This window comes from Nymphaea colorata, chromosome 5 (assembly GCF_008831285.2).
Source record: "Nymphaea colorata isolate Beijing-Zhang1983 chromosome 5, ASM883128v2, whole genome shotgun sequence".
NCBI classification, from domain to species: domain Eukaryota; kingdom Viridiplantae; phylum Streptophyta; class Magnoliopsida; order Nymphaeales; family Nymphaeaceae; genus Nymphaea; species Nymphaea colorata.
The window spans coordinates 1,001,996-1,019,865 of record NC_045142.1 but is presented as its reverse complement, the minus strand read 5'-3'; the positions used below and the strand labels follow the sequence as shown (position 1 = coordinate 1,019,865).

General features: G+C 38.4%; 1 long non-coding RNA gene across 2 annotated transcripts in view; it reads left to right on the top strand.

Annotated features, from left to right (window-relative positions):
• The window catches only part of LOC116253972 (uncharacterized), a 31,306-nt gene continuing 13,436 nt past the window's right edge, over nt 1-17,870 (top strand). Inside the window, exons 1-9 of one of the 2 annotated variants that reach the window (XR_007573318.1) lie at nt 1-312; nt 530-597; nt 906-1,585; nt 1,664-1,726; nt 3,908-4,056; nt 4,156-4,226; nt 4,336-5,858; nt 8,441-10,597; nt 13,176-17,148. This is a non-coding gene — a long non-coding RNA (uncharacterized LOC116253972). Of the gene's footprint in view, nt 313-529; nt 598-905; nt 1,586-1,663; nt 1,727-3,907; nt 4,057-4,155; nt 4,227-4,335; nt 5,859-8,440; nt 10,598-13,175; nt 17,149-17,870 lie in introns of those variants that run through there. The other variant, XR_004172594.2, reaches the window with a different exon arrangement.

Here is a 17,870-nt window from a genome sequence, read left to right as displayed (position 1 = left end):
AGCGAGGGAAGTTTACACCGAGAGTATTGAGGGTGACCGTCCCGCCATCGTCTATCCTCTTGCTCACAGGGCACTCTCCGCCTTCTTGTTTGCCACTTTTAATGCTGGCAAAGAAGGGCAAATACTTGCACAACGCTCTTTTCTTTTTTGTTTCGAGCAAGTATTTTCATAATAGGGAGGAGGGAGGGAGTGAAGAAGTTTCGCGGGCTTCCTCTTTGCCCAATAAATCATCGATGTCCTTTCTTCCATTCTGTTCGAGCTTCCCTACAGCGGTAAGGATGTCGATTTGCTGGAGCAATTCTGCAAGACAAGGTAACTTCTTCTTCTTTTTCTATTACGTAAATTATCATCGCGCCTTTTTCTAAGCAAATAATCGGTCTGCAACTTTTTCTTTGAGCAAATTTATTTAGGGTTTTAGCCTATGTTTTCTGTTATTTTATCCTCCCATCACTGAACTTGCCTATAGCAGCTCCTCTTCTTCTTATTGATCCTTCAGTTTCCTGTTTCTCTTACTCTTACTGCTCATAAGGAAAAAAGAGCAAAGACAGATTCCGCGATCTGGGAGAAAATAGGAGGAGAAAGGAATGCTTCAAAATGGTTAGTAAGGTTTCTCAATTTATTTTGATTAAATTATGATTACATTAAGTGAAAAGATAATAAACAACTGCTATTTTATTCTTGCATATGACGGCAAACTTTCTCTTGAAGCTTCTCTGTGATTTTGTATGTCCCCAAAATGTTAGGTGTTTTTTAGACCATGGGTTTAATAGAAGAGTGCTACGGAGCTAATTGATTGACCATGGAAATTTGTGACGTTCGTAACAATATTGGAAACTTGTGTGATTCATTGTTTTTGAAATTTTCTTGTTGTATGAAAGGGTCCCTAATTCCCTTTCTTAAGCCAGGTTGTATGCGCATCGGGTGAAATACGTACGGCGAGGGAGAATTTCACTCGTTAAGTGGTGCATCAAAGGCCGTTAAAATCCACCCGGTAAAATGGCAAACTTTCTCGTTCCCCTCCTTTTCTCTCTGCTTTCCCCACCGTCGAAGTGCCGATTCCCCTCCTCTCTCGCTCTCTCTCGGCTGCTCTCTCCTTCCTCTCCTCTCTCGCTGCTCTCTCGCTCCCTCCTTCCTCTCCTCTTTCCCCAACGTCGCTGCCTCCTTTCCTCTCTCGCTCCCTCCTTCCTCTCCTCTTTTCCCAACGTCGCTCCCTCCTTTCCTCTCTCGCTCCCTCCTTCCTCTCCTCTTTCCCCAACGTCGCTCCCTCCTTCCTCTCCTCTTTCCCCAACGTCGCTCCCTCCTTTCCTCTCTCGCTTCTCTCTCGCTCCCTCCTTCCTCTCCTCTTTCCCCAACGTCGCTCCCTCCTTTCCTCTCTCGCTGCTCTCTCGTTCCCTCCTTCCTCTCCTCTTTCCCCAACGTCGCTCCCTCCTTCCTCTCCTCTTTCCCCAACGTCGCTCCCTCCTTCCTCTCTCGCTGCTCTCTCGCTCCCTCCTCTCTCTCCTCTTTCCCCAACCTCGCTCCCTCCTTCCTCTCTCGCTGCTGTCTCGCTCCCTCCTTCCCCAACGTCGCCCGCTTGCAGCCCCAGGTGAGCCCTATGCGTCTCTCTGTCGCTCTCTCACACACACGTTCTGTCAATAACCCATCTCTCTCTCTTCACACGCAGGACTTAGGCACCATCTTCAACAGGAAATTTGGGTTTATCCCTCTTCGCTGCTGCTTTACTCAGGTATGTCGCTCACTGAATCTTTACTTTGTGCTTTCTGCAATTCAAGCATGTATATTCCTGAGAAACGCCCTTTTTGTTGTAGTTTATCGTCTAGCTGAGTACATTAACAATGTCTCTGTTTCTTTGAGGACTTGTATATATGGAGGTAGGTGTTGAACATCACCATTTTGGGAGCAAGATAATGGCAATCACACATGTTTATGACTAAAGTTGTTAATCCCGATGGAGTTTTTTGCTTTATGTACTTTAACATCAATTGTGGTCCAATTTGCATAGTAGAGGAAATCATATGTTTATATTACAATTAGTTGCTTCTTTGGTAATTCAACAGGCTCGGGTCTTCGTTTTATTACTCCTTGATGGCAATAAGAAGTAAGAATACAGTGGTCACATGTTAACTGCCACATTTTGTTGTTCCTGTTGCCTTTGGCATAAATGGTTATCATAAATCATATTGATGGTTATGGGATCTCCACAATCATGATACACTGCATCAGGGATTCAGGATACTTCTCCATCATTTCTGGGGTATTACTTTAAATAAAGTTATAGCTTCCTTTGATAATGTCTGTTCTGAATCATTAGATTCTCTTACCAATTATTTCAGTATAAAGCGGACATATATATGCATGGAGTCCTGGATCTGTTTGGGTTCATCTGCAACCCACTTTTGTTAGATTGTTTGTTGAAATAGTTGAATAGTGTGGTTCAGCTGCAACCCACGTTTGCAAGGAGCATATACTTCAATTCATTTAGAAGGTAATTTGCTGTACTTAGCTACACTGGGGACTTCTTTATATGGAAAATTGGGTGAGAATTCAGGAATCAGGAGGCACTATAGCAGGTTTTGGGGAAGAGTTATGAAGAGTTGTTGATTGTTACTATGACATCATAGGTTACTGGCATTGTCAATTGATAGGGCTGTTGACTGGAGATATACAGTTCCTTTAAGGTTTGTGTATGTATCATATGGTAGCCTATGGATAGATGCCTGTGATGATGCCAATTGGCACACCAGTTTGAAGGGCAGTTGAATCTATTCTACTTCTATCTGTCTATCATGATAATTATCATCATTATGCCCAATCGTTCTTGATCATCCTTTCAAGTTTCACCACCACCAAATACAAATCCTTTTTCCCTAGCCATGACTGTCACATAAGGATCACCATTGTTAGTTCTTATTGACACTATTCTTTCATCTCCATCATTATTCCTGCACCTTCGTTCACCACTATCATGGCACCATTTTTTTAGGATGATGAGAGTGAGCCCAACCACCAAGCCTTGCTAAGACAACACTAGAGAAAAACTAGAGAAGGAAATGGCTAAGTTGTGACTTGATCCAGGGTCTTGAACTTTCAACTGTGTATAGGCCCTCTAGACCTCACAATTGCAGGAATTTTGTTATATTAACTTGACTGTATTTGGCAACAGTTTTGCTTTAATCAATAATTTGTTTACATCATCTTTCAATTTCTACCCACGTGAAATTGGAGGAGAACCAATAAAACAACAATTTCTAACGGTCAGGAAAAAAGTCTCTCCTATTTTTTACCCTGTGCACCAAACACAATTAAATTTACCTTGCAAAAAACTACCATGTGCATCAAACACAGTTAATTTCACCCTGCAAAAAACTTTCCTGCAATCAAAAGGGGCCTCAAATCGGAAGAGGGTAAAATTTCATCCTGTATTTTTTTTCAAAAAAATTTACCGTGGTAAATTTACCACGTTAAATTCTTCCTTGCAATCAAACAGGGCCGAAGGGAAAGAGAGGTCCCATAATACCAATATGGTGGCATTTAGCTTCTTCATCCTTTAGTGGATACACTGCCCAACTGGCTGTTATTAACTTTGACAGCCATGTGAAGATTAGCAAACTGAGCTTTTTTTTACTCTAATTTTCATACTTGATCATGCATGCCTACATTAATTTGCAAGGTGACACCATTCAAGTAATCTTGCAAAGGGCAAAGCGTTCTGATTGGAAAACTTGCTTTACCATCTTTTTCCTTTCCAAGATTCAGTTGGTTTCAGATGGGCATTAATTAATGAACTCATTATTAAATTTCTAATTGGTATGGTGTAACAAAATTTGGCATAACTTGTTAGTGTTTACTGACTGTTCATGTTAGTATGCCCTGTGCTAATATGTATATCATTCCTTATGGTTTTCAGGGGTCCATCCTATGGTAGTAAAGGCAAAGTGCTGCTTGCTTATGAAAAAAATGGGTCCTCTAAAGTCTGTGTTAGATTTGATAATCCAGTTCTGGAGGGAGATGACCTTGGTGGTCTATCTGTGGAAAATCACAGCTTCTTTTGTAGTGGTTTGTTCTTCTTCAACGAGTGGCTTTACTCAGTCATTTGATGATGTCTCTCTCTCTTTCTCTCCTCTATTTTGATGACTATTTTGTTTTGTATTGCAGCTGACTACTTGCATTTAGAAAGTTCTTGCAGTGAGGAAATTGACAAGATTTCGACCAATGCAATGTTTGAGGTACCTTTAGTTGTTATTGAATTGTCATACACATATACATACTTGTGTGCCTACATACATGTGTGCATGCCTTTTCTGCAATTTAAAATGGGGTTTTTTTTTATCCCAGCTTGTCCCCAATGAGAGTTCTTGTTTCTCAAAGATGTCGAGAAATCTTTTGTTGTCTATTCAGTTTACTTTCTTCAAGACAAATGTAGCAGGCCCAGATAGTGTGGAGATTGTTCGGTAGCCAGTACAACAAAATGTTGCTTTTGTCTATATTTTTTTAATGGAGCATATTCAAATTCCAAAATTCCAATGTTTATGCTCAAACTCTTACTCGAGTGTAATTGTTGTTACTGGTACATAGTTGAATAACTTTTACTAGAAATGTTAGCCTACAGAAAATGAAATAATAGGTGAAAAAAAAGATCTTTGTATGTACCATATAATTTTATTCTAGTATAGAAACTTAATTTGGCAACCTTTTATCTTTTATTTGTTATGCTTTCTGCCTTATAGTTTTGCCTTTGCAGCTTATGGTTTACATGTGTGTGTTTGTTTCTGATGTACACTACCTTGATGTCATCTAATCCAATGTGTTTCTAGTGTTGGGTTTATATACCACTTGTGTATGAACTCTTTCATTGTCAGATGTATCCAATAACTTACAAGAAGAAAGAGGCACTGTCAGATGTATCCAATAACTTATAAGAAGAAAGAGGCACTATCATGTCTCTTCTTTTTAACACACTCAAAATAGTGCTGACTTCAATGTTACCTAAATCCAATTTGTTACATAATCTTTTTTGTTTTACATGCCTCTTTTTTTGAACCCGTTATTAAAAAACAATTTCTAGATTAGATAAGACCATTGATCCAGATCTACAATCATACACAAATCCAAAAATTCTTGGATTAGACAAGACCACTGATCTGATCTCACAGCCAGATAGCGATCTTCATATCAAAGAAGACCACCAATCTAGACCAACATCATTATTTTAGTCCAAGAATTTTCAAATAGGATATGACAACTAATTGGGAGCTACAAGTGGAATATACTATTCTCAATAAATGTAGAAGATCTCATAAACCAAAATCACTGATAGTGTGGAGGTTTTGATAAGGCACATTTACTATGAAAAAAAAGGTTCGGGTTCTAGGATGATCTGAATTGGTGATCGCAAATGGATTCGATGAACATTGATGTGGATGTTGAAAATGAGGTCTTGCTTTATTAGTACGTCTTAGACTCATGTATTATTCCTTTGTCCGCTTGTTATTGGCGTGCGAATATGAAACTTGCAATAGGGATTACGTTCGTGAAGGAGATATGTTGGAGTGGACAGGCATCTGATGATCTAAGAGAAAAATGATGTGAAATCAAAGTCAATATCAAGGCAGATGGAGATATATTATAAGTTCCTTAAACGATGGTGAATGGAGTTGAGATTTGAATGGAAAACTTGAGGTGATGAATTCTTTGTTGGCATTGAGATGTCGATCAAGTGAAAAAAGGAGTTATTAAGAACAATTTTGAAGAAGTCCTTAAATATCCATCGGAAATACCTCAACTCTAAGGTTGGTTGAAGAAATTTCTTCAAGTTTCAATTGTCGAAGATAAAGGAGATCGTGGTCTTCGGTGGATAGGTTAAAAAGATGAAGATTTAGAGAAAGAGAGAGAGGGAGAAAACTAGAGATCTAACAGTTTGCGTTTCGTAGCAACTTGATTTGTTGCATTGCGCAGCCGTGGTCGAACTGAGGGTTGCGTGTTCAAAGGATTTCACAGCCTTGTTTTTTAGATAATGTTGGCAAGGCTAATAGCACAACCATATCCAAAATCCAACAATTTTCGGATCAGATAAGACCGCTGGTTCGTATGAACAATCATATGCAATTCAACAATTTCTGGATCAGATAAGACCATCGATCCTATCTCGCAACGAAGCTCAAATCCAACTATTTCTAGATCAGATAAGACCACTGATCTTGACCCACAAATTGATTTGAATTCAACAATTTCTCAAATCAGATAAGACTCATAGTCCATGACCAGAACCCAACAGAAATCCCTTAATTTACGTTTTATGTGAGGCCACTGATCTTGACCCACAACTAGATGCGAATGAAGCAATTTGTGGATCAGATAAGACCACTGATCCAAATGTACAACCACGCACAATCCAACTATTCTGGAATCAGATATGACCATTGATCCGACGTCGTAGCCAGATTTTGATCCAACGATCTTCAGATCAGAGTAGACCACTGATCTAGACCAACATCATTATTTTAGTCCAAGAATTTTCAAATAGGATATGACAACTAATTGGGAGCTACAAGTGGAATATACTATTCTCAATAAATGTAGAAGATCTCATAAACCAAAATCACTGATAGTGTGGAGGTTTTGATAAGGCACATTTACTATGAAAAAAAAGGTTCGGGTTCTAGGATGATCTGAGTTGGTGATCGCAAATGGATTTGATGAACATTGATGTGGATGTTGAAAATGAGGTCTTGCTTTATTAGTACGTCTTAGACTCATGTATTATTCCTTTGTCCGCTTGTTATTGGCGTGCGAATATGAAACTTGCAATAGGGATTACGCTCGTGAAGGAGATATGTTGGAGTGGACAGGCATCTGATGATCTAAGAGAAAAATGATGTGAAATCAAAGTCAATATCAAGGCAGATGGAGATATATTATAAGTTCCTTAAACGATGGTGAATGGAGTTGAGATTTGAATGGAAAACTTGAGGTGATGAATTCTTTGTTGGCATTGAGATGTCGATCAAGTGAAAAAAGGAGTTATTAAGAACAATTTTGAAGAAGTCCTTAAATATCCATCGGAAATACCTCAACTCTAAGGTTGGTTGAAGAAATTTCTTCAAGTTTCAATTGTCGAAGATAAAGGAGATCGTGGTCTTCGGTGGATAGGTGAAAAAGATGAAGATTTAGAGAGAGGGAGAGAGGGAGAAAACTAGAGATCTAACAGTTTGCGTTTCGTAGCAACTTGATTTGTTGCATTGCGCAGCCGTGGTCGAACTGAGGGTTGCGTGTTCAAAGGATTTCACAGCCTTGTTTTTTAGATAATGTTGGCAAGGCTAATAGCACAACCATATCCCAAATCCAACAATTTTCGGATCAGATAAGACCGCTGGTTCGTATGAACAATCATATGCAATTCAACAATTTCTAGATCAGATAAGACCATCGATCCTATCTCGCAACGAAGTTCAAATCCAACAATTTCTAGATCAGATAAGACCATTGATCTTGACCCACAAAATGATTTGAATTCAACAATTTCTCAAATCAGATAAGACTCATAGTCCATGACCAGAACCCAACAGAAATCCCTTAATTTACGTTTTATGTGAGGCCACTGATCTTGACCCACAACTAGATGCGAATGAAGCAATTTGTGGATCAGATAAGACCACTGATCCAAATGTACAACCAGGCACAATCCAACTATTCTGGAATCCGATATGACCATTGATCCGACGTCGTAGCCAGATTTTGATCCAACGATCTTCAGATCAGAGTAGACCACTGATCTAGACCAACATCATTATTTTAGTCCAAGAATTTTCAAATAGGATATGACAACTAATTGGGAGCTACAAGTGGAATATACTATTCTCAATAAATGTAGAAGATCTCATAAACCAAAATCACTGATAGTGTGGAGGTTTTGATAAGGCACATTTACTATGAAAAAAAAGGTTCGGGTTCTAGGATGATCTGAATTGGTGATCGCAAATGGATTCGATGAACATTGATGTGGATGTTGAAAATGAGGTCTTGCTTTATTAGTACGTCTTAGACTCATGTATTATTCCTTTGTCCGCTTGTTATTGGCGTGCGAATATGAAACTTGCAATAGGGATTACGCTCGTGAAGGAGATATGTTGGAGTGGACAGGCATCTGATGATCTAAGAGAAAAATGATGTGAAATCAAAGTCAATATCAAGGCAGATGGAGATATATTATAAGTTCCTTAAACGATGGTGAATGGAGTTGAGATTTGAATGGAAAACTTGAGGTGATGAATTCTTTGTTGGCATTGAGATGTCGATCAAGTGAAAAAAGGAGTTATTAAGAACAATTTTGAAGAAGTCCTTAAATATCCATTGGAAATACCTCAACTATAAGGTTGGTTGAAGAAATTTCTTCAAGTTTCAATTGTCGAAGATAAAGGAGATCGTGGTCTTCGGTGGATAGGTGAAAAAGATGAAGATTTAGAGAGAGGGAGAGAGGGAGAAAACTAGAGATCTAACAGTTTGCGTTTCGTAGCAACTTGATTTGTTGCATTGCGCAGCCGTGGTCGAACTGAGGGTTGCGTGTTCAAAGGATTTCACAGCATTGTTTTTTAGATAATGTTGGCAAGGCTAATAGCACAACCATATCCCAAATCCAACAATTTTCGGATCAGATAAGACCGCTGATTCGTATGAACAATCATATGCAATTCAACAATTTCTGGATCAGATAAGACCATCGATCCTATCTCGCAACGAAGTTCAAATCCAACAATTTCTAGATCAGATAAGACCACTGATCTTGACCCACAAAATGATTTGAATTCAACAATTTCTCAAATCAGATAAGACTCATAGTCCATGACCAGAACCCAACAGAAATCCCTTAATTTACGTTTTATGTGAGGCCACTGATCTTGACCCACAACTAGATGCGAATGAAGCAATTTGTGGATCAGATAAGACCACTGATCCAAATGTACAACCAGGCACAATCCAACTATTCTGGAATCAGATATGACCATTGATCCGACGTCGCAGCCAGATTTTGATCCAACGATCTTCAGATCAGAGTAGACCACTGATCTAGACCAACATCATTATTTTAGTCCAAGAATTTTCAAATAGGATATGACAACTAATTGGGAGCTACAAGTGGAATATACTATTCTCAATAAATGTAGAAGATCTCATAAACCAAAATCACTGATAGTGTGGAGGTTTTGATAAGGCACATTTACTATGAAAAAAAAGGTTCGGGTTCTAGGATGATCTGAATTGGTGATCGCAAATGGATTTGATGAACATTGATGTGGATGTTGAAAATGAGGTCTTGCTTTATTAGTACGTCTTAGACTCATGTATTATTCCTTTGTCCGCTTGTTATTGGCGTGCGAATATGAAACTTGCAATAGGGATTACGCTCGTGAAGGAGATATGTTGGAGTGGACAGGCATCTGATGATCTAAGAGAAAAATGATGTGAAATCAAAGTCAATATCAAGGCAGATGGAGATATATTATAAGTTCCTTAAACGATGGTGAATGGAGTTGAGATTTGAATGGAAAACTTGAGGTGATGAATTCTTTGTTGGCATTGAGATGTCGATCAAGTGAAAAAAGGAGTTATTAAGAACAATTTTGAAGAAGTCCTTAAATATCCATCGGAAATACCTCAACTCTAAGGTTGGTTGAAGAAATTTCTTCAAGTTTCAATTGTCGAAGATAAAGGAGATCGTGGTCTTCGGTGGATAGGTGAAAAAGATGAAGATTTAGAGAGAGGGAGAGAGGGAGAAAACTAGAGATCTAACAGTTTGCGTTTCGTAGCAACTTGATTTGTTGCATTGCGCAGCCGTGGTCGAACTGAGGGTTGCGTGTTCAAAGGATTTCACAGCCATGTTTTTTAGATAATGTTGGCAAGGCTAATAGCACAACCATATCCCAAATCCAACAATTTTCGGATCAGATAAGACCGCTGGTTCGTATGAACAATCATATGCAATTCAACAATTTCTGGATCAGATAAGACCATCGATCCTATCTCGCAACGAAGTTCAAATCCAACAATTTCTACATAGATAAGACCACTGATCTTGACACACAAAATAATTTGAATTCAACAATTTGTCAAATCAGATAAGACTCATAGTCCATGACCAGAACCCAACAGAAATCCCTTAATTTACGTTTTATGTGAGGCCACTGATCTTGACCCACAACTAGATGCGAATGAAGCAATTTGTGGATCAGATAAGACCACTGATCCAAATGTACAACCAGGCACAATCCAACTATTCTGGAATCCGATATGACCATTGATCCGACGTCGTAGCCAGATTTTGATCCAACGATCTTCAGATCAGAGTAGACCACTGATCTAGACCAACATCATTATTTTAGTCCAAGAATTTTCAAATAGGATATGACAACTAATTGGGAGCTACAAGTGGAATATACTATTCTCAATAAATGTAGAAGATCTCATAAACCAAAATCACTGATAGTGTGGAGGTTTTGATAAGGCACATTTACTATGAAAAAAAAGGTTCGGGTTCTAGGATGATCTGAATTGGTGATCGCAAATGGATTTGATGAACATTGATGTGGATGTTGAAAATGAGGTCTTGCTTTATTAGTACGTCTTAGACTCATGTATTATTCCTTTGTCCGCTTGTTATTGGGTGCGAATATGAAACTTGCAATAGGGATTACGCTCGTGAAGGAGATATGTTGGAGTGGACAGGCATCTGATGATCTAAGAGAAAAATGATGTGAAATCAAAGTCAATATCAAGGCAGATGGAGATATATTATAAGTTCCTTAAACGATGGTGAATGGAGTTGAGATTTGAATGGAAAACTTGAGGTGATGAATTCTTTGTTGGCATTGAGATGTCGATCAAGTGAAAAAAGGAGTTATTAAGAACAATTTTGAAGAAGTCCTTAAATATCCATGGAAATACCTCAACTATAAGGTTGGTTGAAGAAATTTCTTCAAGTTTCAATTGTCGAAGATAAAGGAGATCGTGGTCTTCGGTGGATAGGTGAAAAAGATGAAGATTTAGAGAGAGGGAGAGAGGGAGAAAACTAGAGATCTAACAGTTTGCGTTTCGTAGCAACTTGATTTGTTGCATTGCGCAGCCGTGGTCGAACTGAGGGTTGCGTGTTCAAAGGATTTCACAGCATTGTTTTTTAGATAATGTTGGCAAGGCTAATAGCACAACCATATCCCAAATCCAACAATTTTCGGATCAGATAAGACCGCTGATTCGTATGAACAATCATATGCAATTCAACAATTTCTGGATCAGATAAGACCATCGATCCTATCTCGCAACGAAGTTCAAATCCAACAATTTCTAGATCAGATAAGACCACTGATCTTGACCCACAAAATGATTTGAATTCAACAATTTCTCAAATCAGATAAGACTCATAGTCCATGACCAGAACCCAACAGAAATCCCTTAATTTACGTTTTATGTGAGGCCACTGATCTTGACCCACAACTAGATGCGAATGAAGCAATTTGTGGATCAGATAAGACCACTGATCCAAATGTACAACCAGGCACAATCCAACTATTCTGGAATCAGATATGACCATTGATCCGACGTCGCAGCCAGATTTTGATCCAACGATCTTCAGATCAGAGTAGACCACTGATCTAGACCAACATCATTATTTTAGTCCAAGAATTTTCAAATAGGATATGACAACTAATTGGGAGCTACAAGTGGAATATACTATTCTCAATAAATGTAGAAGATCTCATAAACCAAAATCACTGATAGTGTGGAGGTTTTGATAAGGCACATTTACTATGAAAAAAAAGGTTCGGGTTCTAGGATGATCTGAATTGGTGATCGCAAATGGATTTGATGAACATTGATGTGGATGTTGAAAATGAGGTCTTGCTTTATTAGTACGTCTTAGACTCATGTATTATTCCTTTGTCCGCTTGTTATTGGCGTGCGAATATGAAACTTGCAATAGGGATTACGCTCGTGAAGGAGATATGTTGGAGTGGACAGGCATCTGATGATCTAAGAGAAAAATGATGTGAAATCAAAGTCAATATCACGGCAGATGGAGATATATTATAAGTTCCTTAAACGATGGTGAATGGAGTTGAGATTTGAATGGAAAACTTGAGGTGATGAATTCTTTGTTGGCATTGAGATGTCGATCAAGTGAAAAAAGGAGTTATTAAGAACAATTTTGAAGAAGTCCTTAAATATCCATCGGAAATACCTCAACTCTAAGGTTGGTTGAAGAAATTTCTTCAAGTTTCAATTGTCGAAGATAAAGGAGATCGTGGTCTTCGGTGGATAGGTGAAAAAGATGAAGATTTAGAGAGAGGAGAGAGGGAGAAAACTAGAGATCTAACAGTTTGCGTTTCGTAGCAACTTGATTTGTTGCATTGCGCAGCCGTGGTCGAACTGAGGGTTGCGTGTTCAAAGGATTTCACAGCCTTGTTTTTTAGATAATGTTGGCAAGGCTAATAGCACAACCATATCCCAAATCCAACAATTTTCGGATCAGATAAGACCGCTGGTTCGTATGAACAATCATATGCAATTCAACAATTTCTGGATCAGATAAGACCATCGATCCTATCTCGCAACGAAGTTCAAATCCAACAATTTCTAGATCAGATAAGACCACTGATCTTGACCCACAAAATGATTTGAATTCAACAATTTCTCAAATCAGATAAGACTCATAGTCCATGACCAGAACCCAACAGAAATCCCTTAATTTACGTTTTATGTGAGGCCACTGATCTTGACCCACAACTAGATGCGAATGAAGCAATTTGTGGATCAGATAAGACCACTGATCCAAATGTACAACCAGGCACAATCCAACTATTCTGGAATCAGATATGACCATTGATCCGACGTCGTAGCCAGATTTTGATCCAACGATCTTCAGATCAGAGTAGACCACTGATCTAGACCAACATCATTATTTTAGTCCAAGAATTTTCAAATAGGATATGACAACTAATTGGGAGCTACAAGTGGAATATACTATTCTCAATAAATGTAGAAGATCTCATAAACCAAAATCACTGATAGTGTGGAGGTTTTGATAAGGCACATTTACTATGAAAAAAAAGGTTCGGGTTCTAGGATGATCTGAATTGGTGATGCAAATGGATTTGATGAACATTGATGTGGATGTTGAAAATGAGGTCTTGCTTTATTAGTACGTCTTAGACTCATGTATTATTCCTTTGTCCGCTTGTTATTGGCGTGCGAATATGAAACTTGCAATAGGGATTACGCTCGTGAAGGAGATATGTTGGAGTGGACAGGCATCTGATGATCTAAGAGAAAAATGATGTGAAATCAAAGTCAATATCACGGCAGATGGAGATATATTATAAGTTCCTTAAACGATGGTGAATGGAGTTGAGATTTGAATGGAAAACTTGAGGTGATGAATTCTTTGTTGGCATTGAGATGTCGATCAAGTGAAAAAAGGAGTTATTAAGAACAATTTTGAAGAAGTCCTTAAATATCCATCGGAAATACCTCAACTCTAAGGTTGGTTGAAGAAATTTCTTCAAGTTTCAATTGTCGAAGATAAAGGAGATCGTGGTCTTCGGTGGATAGGTGAAAAAGATGAAGATTTAGAGAGAGGGAGAGAGGGAGAAAACTAGAGATCTAACAGTTTGCGTTTCGTAGCAACTTGATTTGTTGCATTGCGCAGCCGTGGTCGAACTGAGGGTTGCGTGTTCAAAGGATTTCACAGCCTTGTTTTTTAGATAATGTTGGCAAGGCTAATAGCACAACCATATCCCAAATCCAACAATTTTCGGATCAGATAAGACCGCTGGTTCGTATGAACAATCATATGCAATTCAACAATTTCTGGATCAGATAAGACCATCGATCCTATCTCGCAACGAAGTTCAAATCCAACAATTTCTAGATCAGATAAGACCACTGATCTTGACCCACAAAATGATTTGAATTCAACAATTTCTCAAATCAGATAAGACTCATAGTCCATGACCAGAACCCAACAGAAATCCCTTAATTTACGTTTTATGTGAGGCCACTGATCTTGACCCACAACTAGATGCGAATGAAGCAATTTGTGGATCAGATAAGACCACTGATCCAAATGTACAACCAGGCACAATCCAACTATTCTGGAATCAGATATGACCATTGATCCGACGTCGTAGCCAGATTTTGATCCAACGATCTTCAGATCAGAGTAGACCACTGATCTAGACCAACATCATTATTTTAGTCCAAGAATTTTCAAATAGGATATGACAACTAATTGGGAGCTACAAGTGGAATATACTATTCTCAATAAATGTAGAAGATCTCATAAACCAAAATCACTGATAGTGTGGAGGTTTTGATAAGGCACATTTACTATGAAAAAAAAGGTTCGGGTTCTAGGATGATCTGAATTGGTGATCGCAAATGGATTTGATGAACATTGATGTGGATGTTGAAAATGAGGTCTTGCTTTATTAGTACGTCTTAGACTCATGTATTATTCCTTTGTCCGCTTGTTATTGGCGTGCGAATATGAAACTTGCAATAGGGATTACGCTCGTGAAGGAGATATGTTGGAGTGGACAGGCATCTGATGATCTAAGAGAAAAATGATGTGAAATCAAAGTCAATATCAAGGCAGATGGAGATATATTATAAGTTCCTTAAACGATGGTGAATGGAGTTGAGATTTGAATGGAAAACTTGAGGTGATGAATTCTTTGTTGGCATTGAGATGTCGATCAAGTGAAAAAAGGAGTTATTAAGAACAATTTTGAAGAAGTCCTTAAATATCCATCGGAAATACCTCAACTCTAAGGTTGGTTGAAGAAATTTCTTCAAGTTTCAATTGTCGAAGATAAAGGAGATCGTGGTCTTCGGTGGATAGGTGAAAAAGATGAAGATTTAGAGAGAGGGAGAGAGGGAGAAAACTAGAGATCTAACAGTTTGCGTTTCGTAGCAACTTGATTTGTTGCATTGCGCAGCCGTGGTCGAACTGAGGGTTGCGTGTTCAAAGGATTTCACAGCCTTGTTTTTTAGATAATGTTGGCAAGGCTAATAGCACAACCATATCCCAAATCCAACAATTTTCGGATCAGATAAGACCGCTGGTTCGTATGAACAATCATATGCAATTCAACAATTTCTGGATCAGATAAGACCATCGATCCTATCTCGCAACGAAGTTCAAATCCAACAATTTCTAGATCAGATAAGACCACTGATCTTGACCCACAAAATGATTTGAATTCAACAATTTCTCAAATCAGATAAGACTCATAGTCCATGACCAGAACCCAACAGAAATCCCTTAATTTACGTTTTATGTGAGGCCACTGATCTTGACCCACAACTAGATGCGAATGAAGCAATTTGTGGATCAGATAAGACCACTGATCCAAATGTACAACCAGGCACAATCCAACTATTCTGGAATCAGATATGACCATTGATCCGACGTCGTAGCCAGATTTTGATCCAACGATCTTCAGATCAGAGTAGACCACTGATCTAGACCAACATCATTATTTTAGTCCAAGAATTTTCAAATAGGATATGACAACTAATTGGGAGCTACAAGTGGAATATACTATTCTCAATAAATGTAGAAGATCTCATAAACCAAAATCACTGATAGTGTGGAGGTTTTGATAAGGCACATTTACTATGAAAAAAAAGGTTCGGGTTCTAGGATGATCTGAATTGGTGATCGCAAATGGATTTGATGAACATTGATGTGGATGTTGAAAATGAGGTCTTGCTTTATTAGTACGTCTTAGACTCATGTATTATTCCTTTGTCCGCTTGTTATTGGCGTGCGAATATGAAACTTGCAATAGGGATTACGCTCGTGAAGGAGATATGTTGGAGTGGACAGGCATCTGATGATCTAAGAGAAAAATGATGTGAAATCAAAGTCAATATCAAGGCAGATGGAGATATATTATAAGTTCCTTAAACGATGGTGAATGGAGTTGAGATTTGAATGGAAAACTTGAGGTGATGAATTCTTTGTTGGCATTGAGATGTCGATCAAGTGAAAAAAGGAGTTATTAAGAACAATTTTGAAGAAGTCCTTAAATATCCATCGGAAATACCTCAACTCTAAGGTTGGTTGAAGAAATTTCTTCAAGTTTCAATTGTCGAAGATAAAGGAGATCGTGGTCTTCGGTGGATAGGTGAAAAAGATGAAGATTTAGAGAGAGGGAGAGAGGGAGAAAACTAGAGATCTAACAGTTTGCGTTTCGTAGCAACTTGATTTGTTGCATTGCGCAGCCGTGGTCGAACTGAGGGTTGCGTGTTCAAAGGATTTCACAGCCTTGTTTTTTAGATAATGTTGGCAAGGCTAATAGCACAACCATATCCCAAATCCAACAATTTTCGGATCAGATAAGACCGCTGGTTCGTATGAACAATCATATGCAATTCAACAATTTCTGGATCAGATAAGACCATCGATCCTATCTCGCAACGAAGTTCAAATCCAACAATTTCTAGATCAGATAAGACCACTGATCTTGACCCACAAAATGATTTGAATTCAACAATTTCTCAAATCAGATAAGACTCATAGTCCATGACCAGAACCCAACAGAAATCCCTTAATTTACGTTTTATGTGAGGCCACTGATCTTGACCCACAACTAGATGCGAATGAAGCAATTTGTGGATCAGATAAGACCACTGATCCAAATGTACAACCAGGCACAATCCAACTATTCTGGAATCAGATATGACCATTGATCCGACGTCGTAGCCAGATTTTGATCCAACGATCTTCAGATCAGAGTAGACCACTGATCTAGACCAACATCATTATTTTAGTCCAAGAATTTTCAAATAGGATATGACAACTAATTGGGAGCTACAAGTGGAATATACTATTCTCAATAAATGTAGAAGATCTCATAAACCAAAATCACTGATAGTGTGGAGGTTTTGATAAGGCACATTTACTATGAAAAAAAAGGTTCGGGTTCTAGGATGATCTGAATTGGTGATCGCAAATGGATTTGATGAACATTGATGTGGATGTTGAAAATGAGGTCTTGCTTTATTAGTACGTCTTAGACTCATGTATTATTCCTTTGTCCGCTTGTTATTGGCGTGCGAATATGAAACTTGCAATAGGGATTACGCTCGTGAAGGAGATATGTTGGAGTGGACAGGCATCTGATGATCTAAGAGAAAAATGATGTGAAATCAAAGTCAATATCAGGCAGATGGAGATATATTATAAGTTCCTTAAACGATGGTGAATGGAGTTGAGATTTGAATGGAAAACTTGAGGTGATGAATTCTTTGTTGGCATTGAGATGTCGATCAAGTGAAAAAAGGAGTTATTAAGAACAATTTTGAAGAAGTCCTTAAATATCCATCGGAAATACCTCAACTCTAAGGTTGGTTGAAGAAATTTCTTCAAGTTTCAATTGTCGAAGATAAAGGAGATCGTGGTCTTCGGTGGATAGGTGAAAAAGATGAAGATTTAGAGAGAGGAGAGAGGGAGAAAACTAGAGATCTAACAGTTGGTCGAGAACTGATTGTTGCATTGCGGCGTGGTCGAAAGATGAAGATTAGAGTGAGAAGGGAGTAAAACTAAGATCTAACAGTTTGCGTTTCGTGCAATGATTGGCATGCGACGTGGTCGAACTGAGGTGCGTTCAAGGATTCACAGCTTGTTTTAGATAATGGCAAGGCTAATAGCACAACCATATCCAAATCCAACAATTTCGGATCAGATAAGACCGCTGGTTCGTATGAACAATCATATGCAATTCAACAATTTCTGGATCAGATAAGACCATCGATCCTATCTCGCAACGAAGTTCAAATCCAACAATTTCTAGATCAGATAAGACCACTGATCT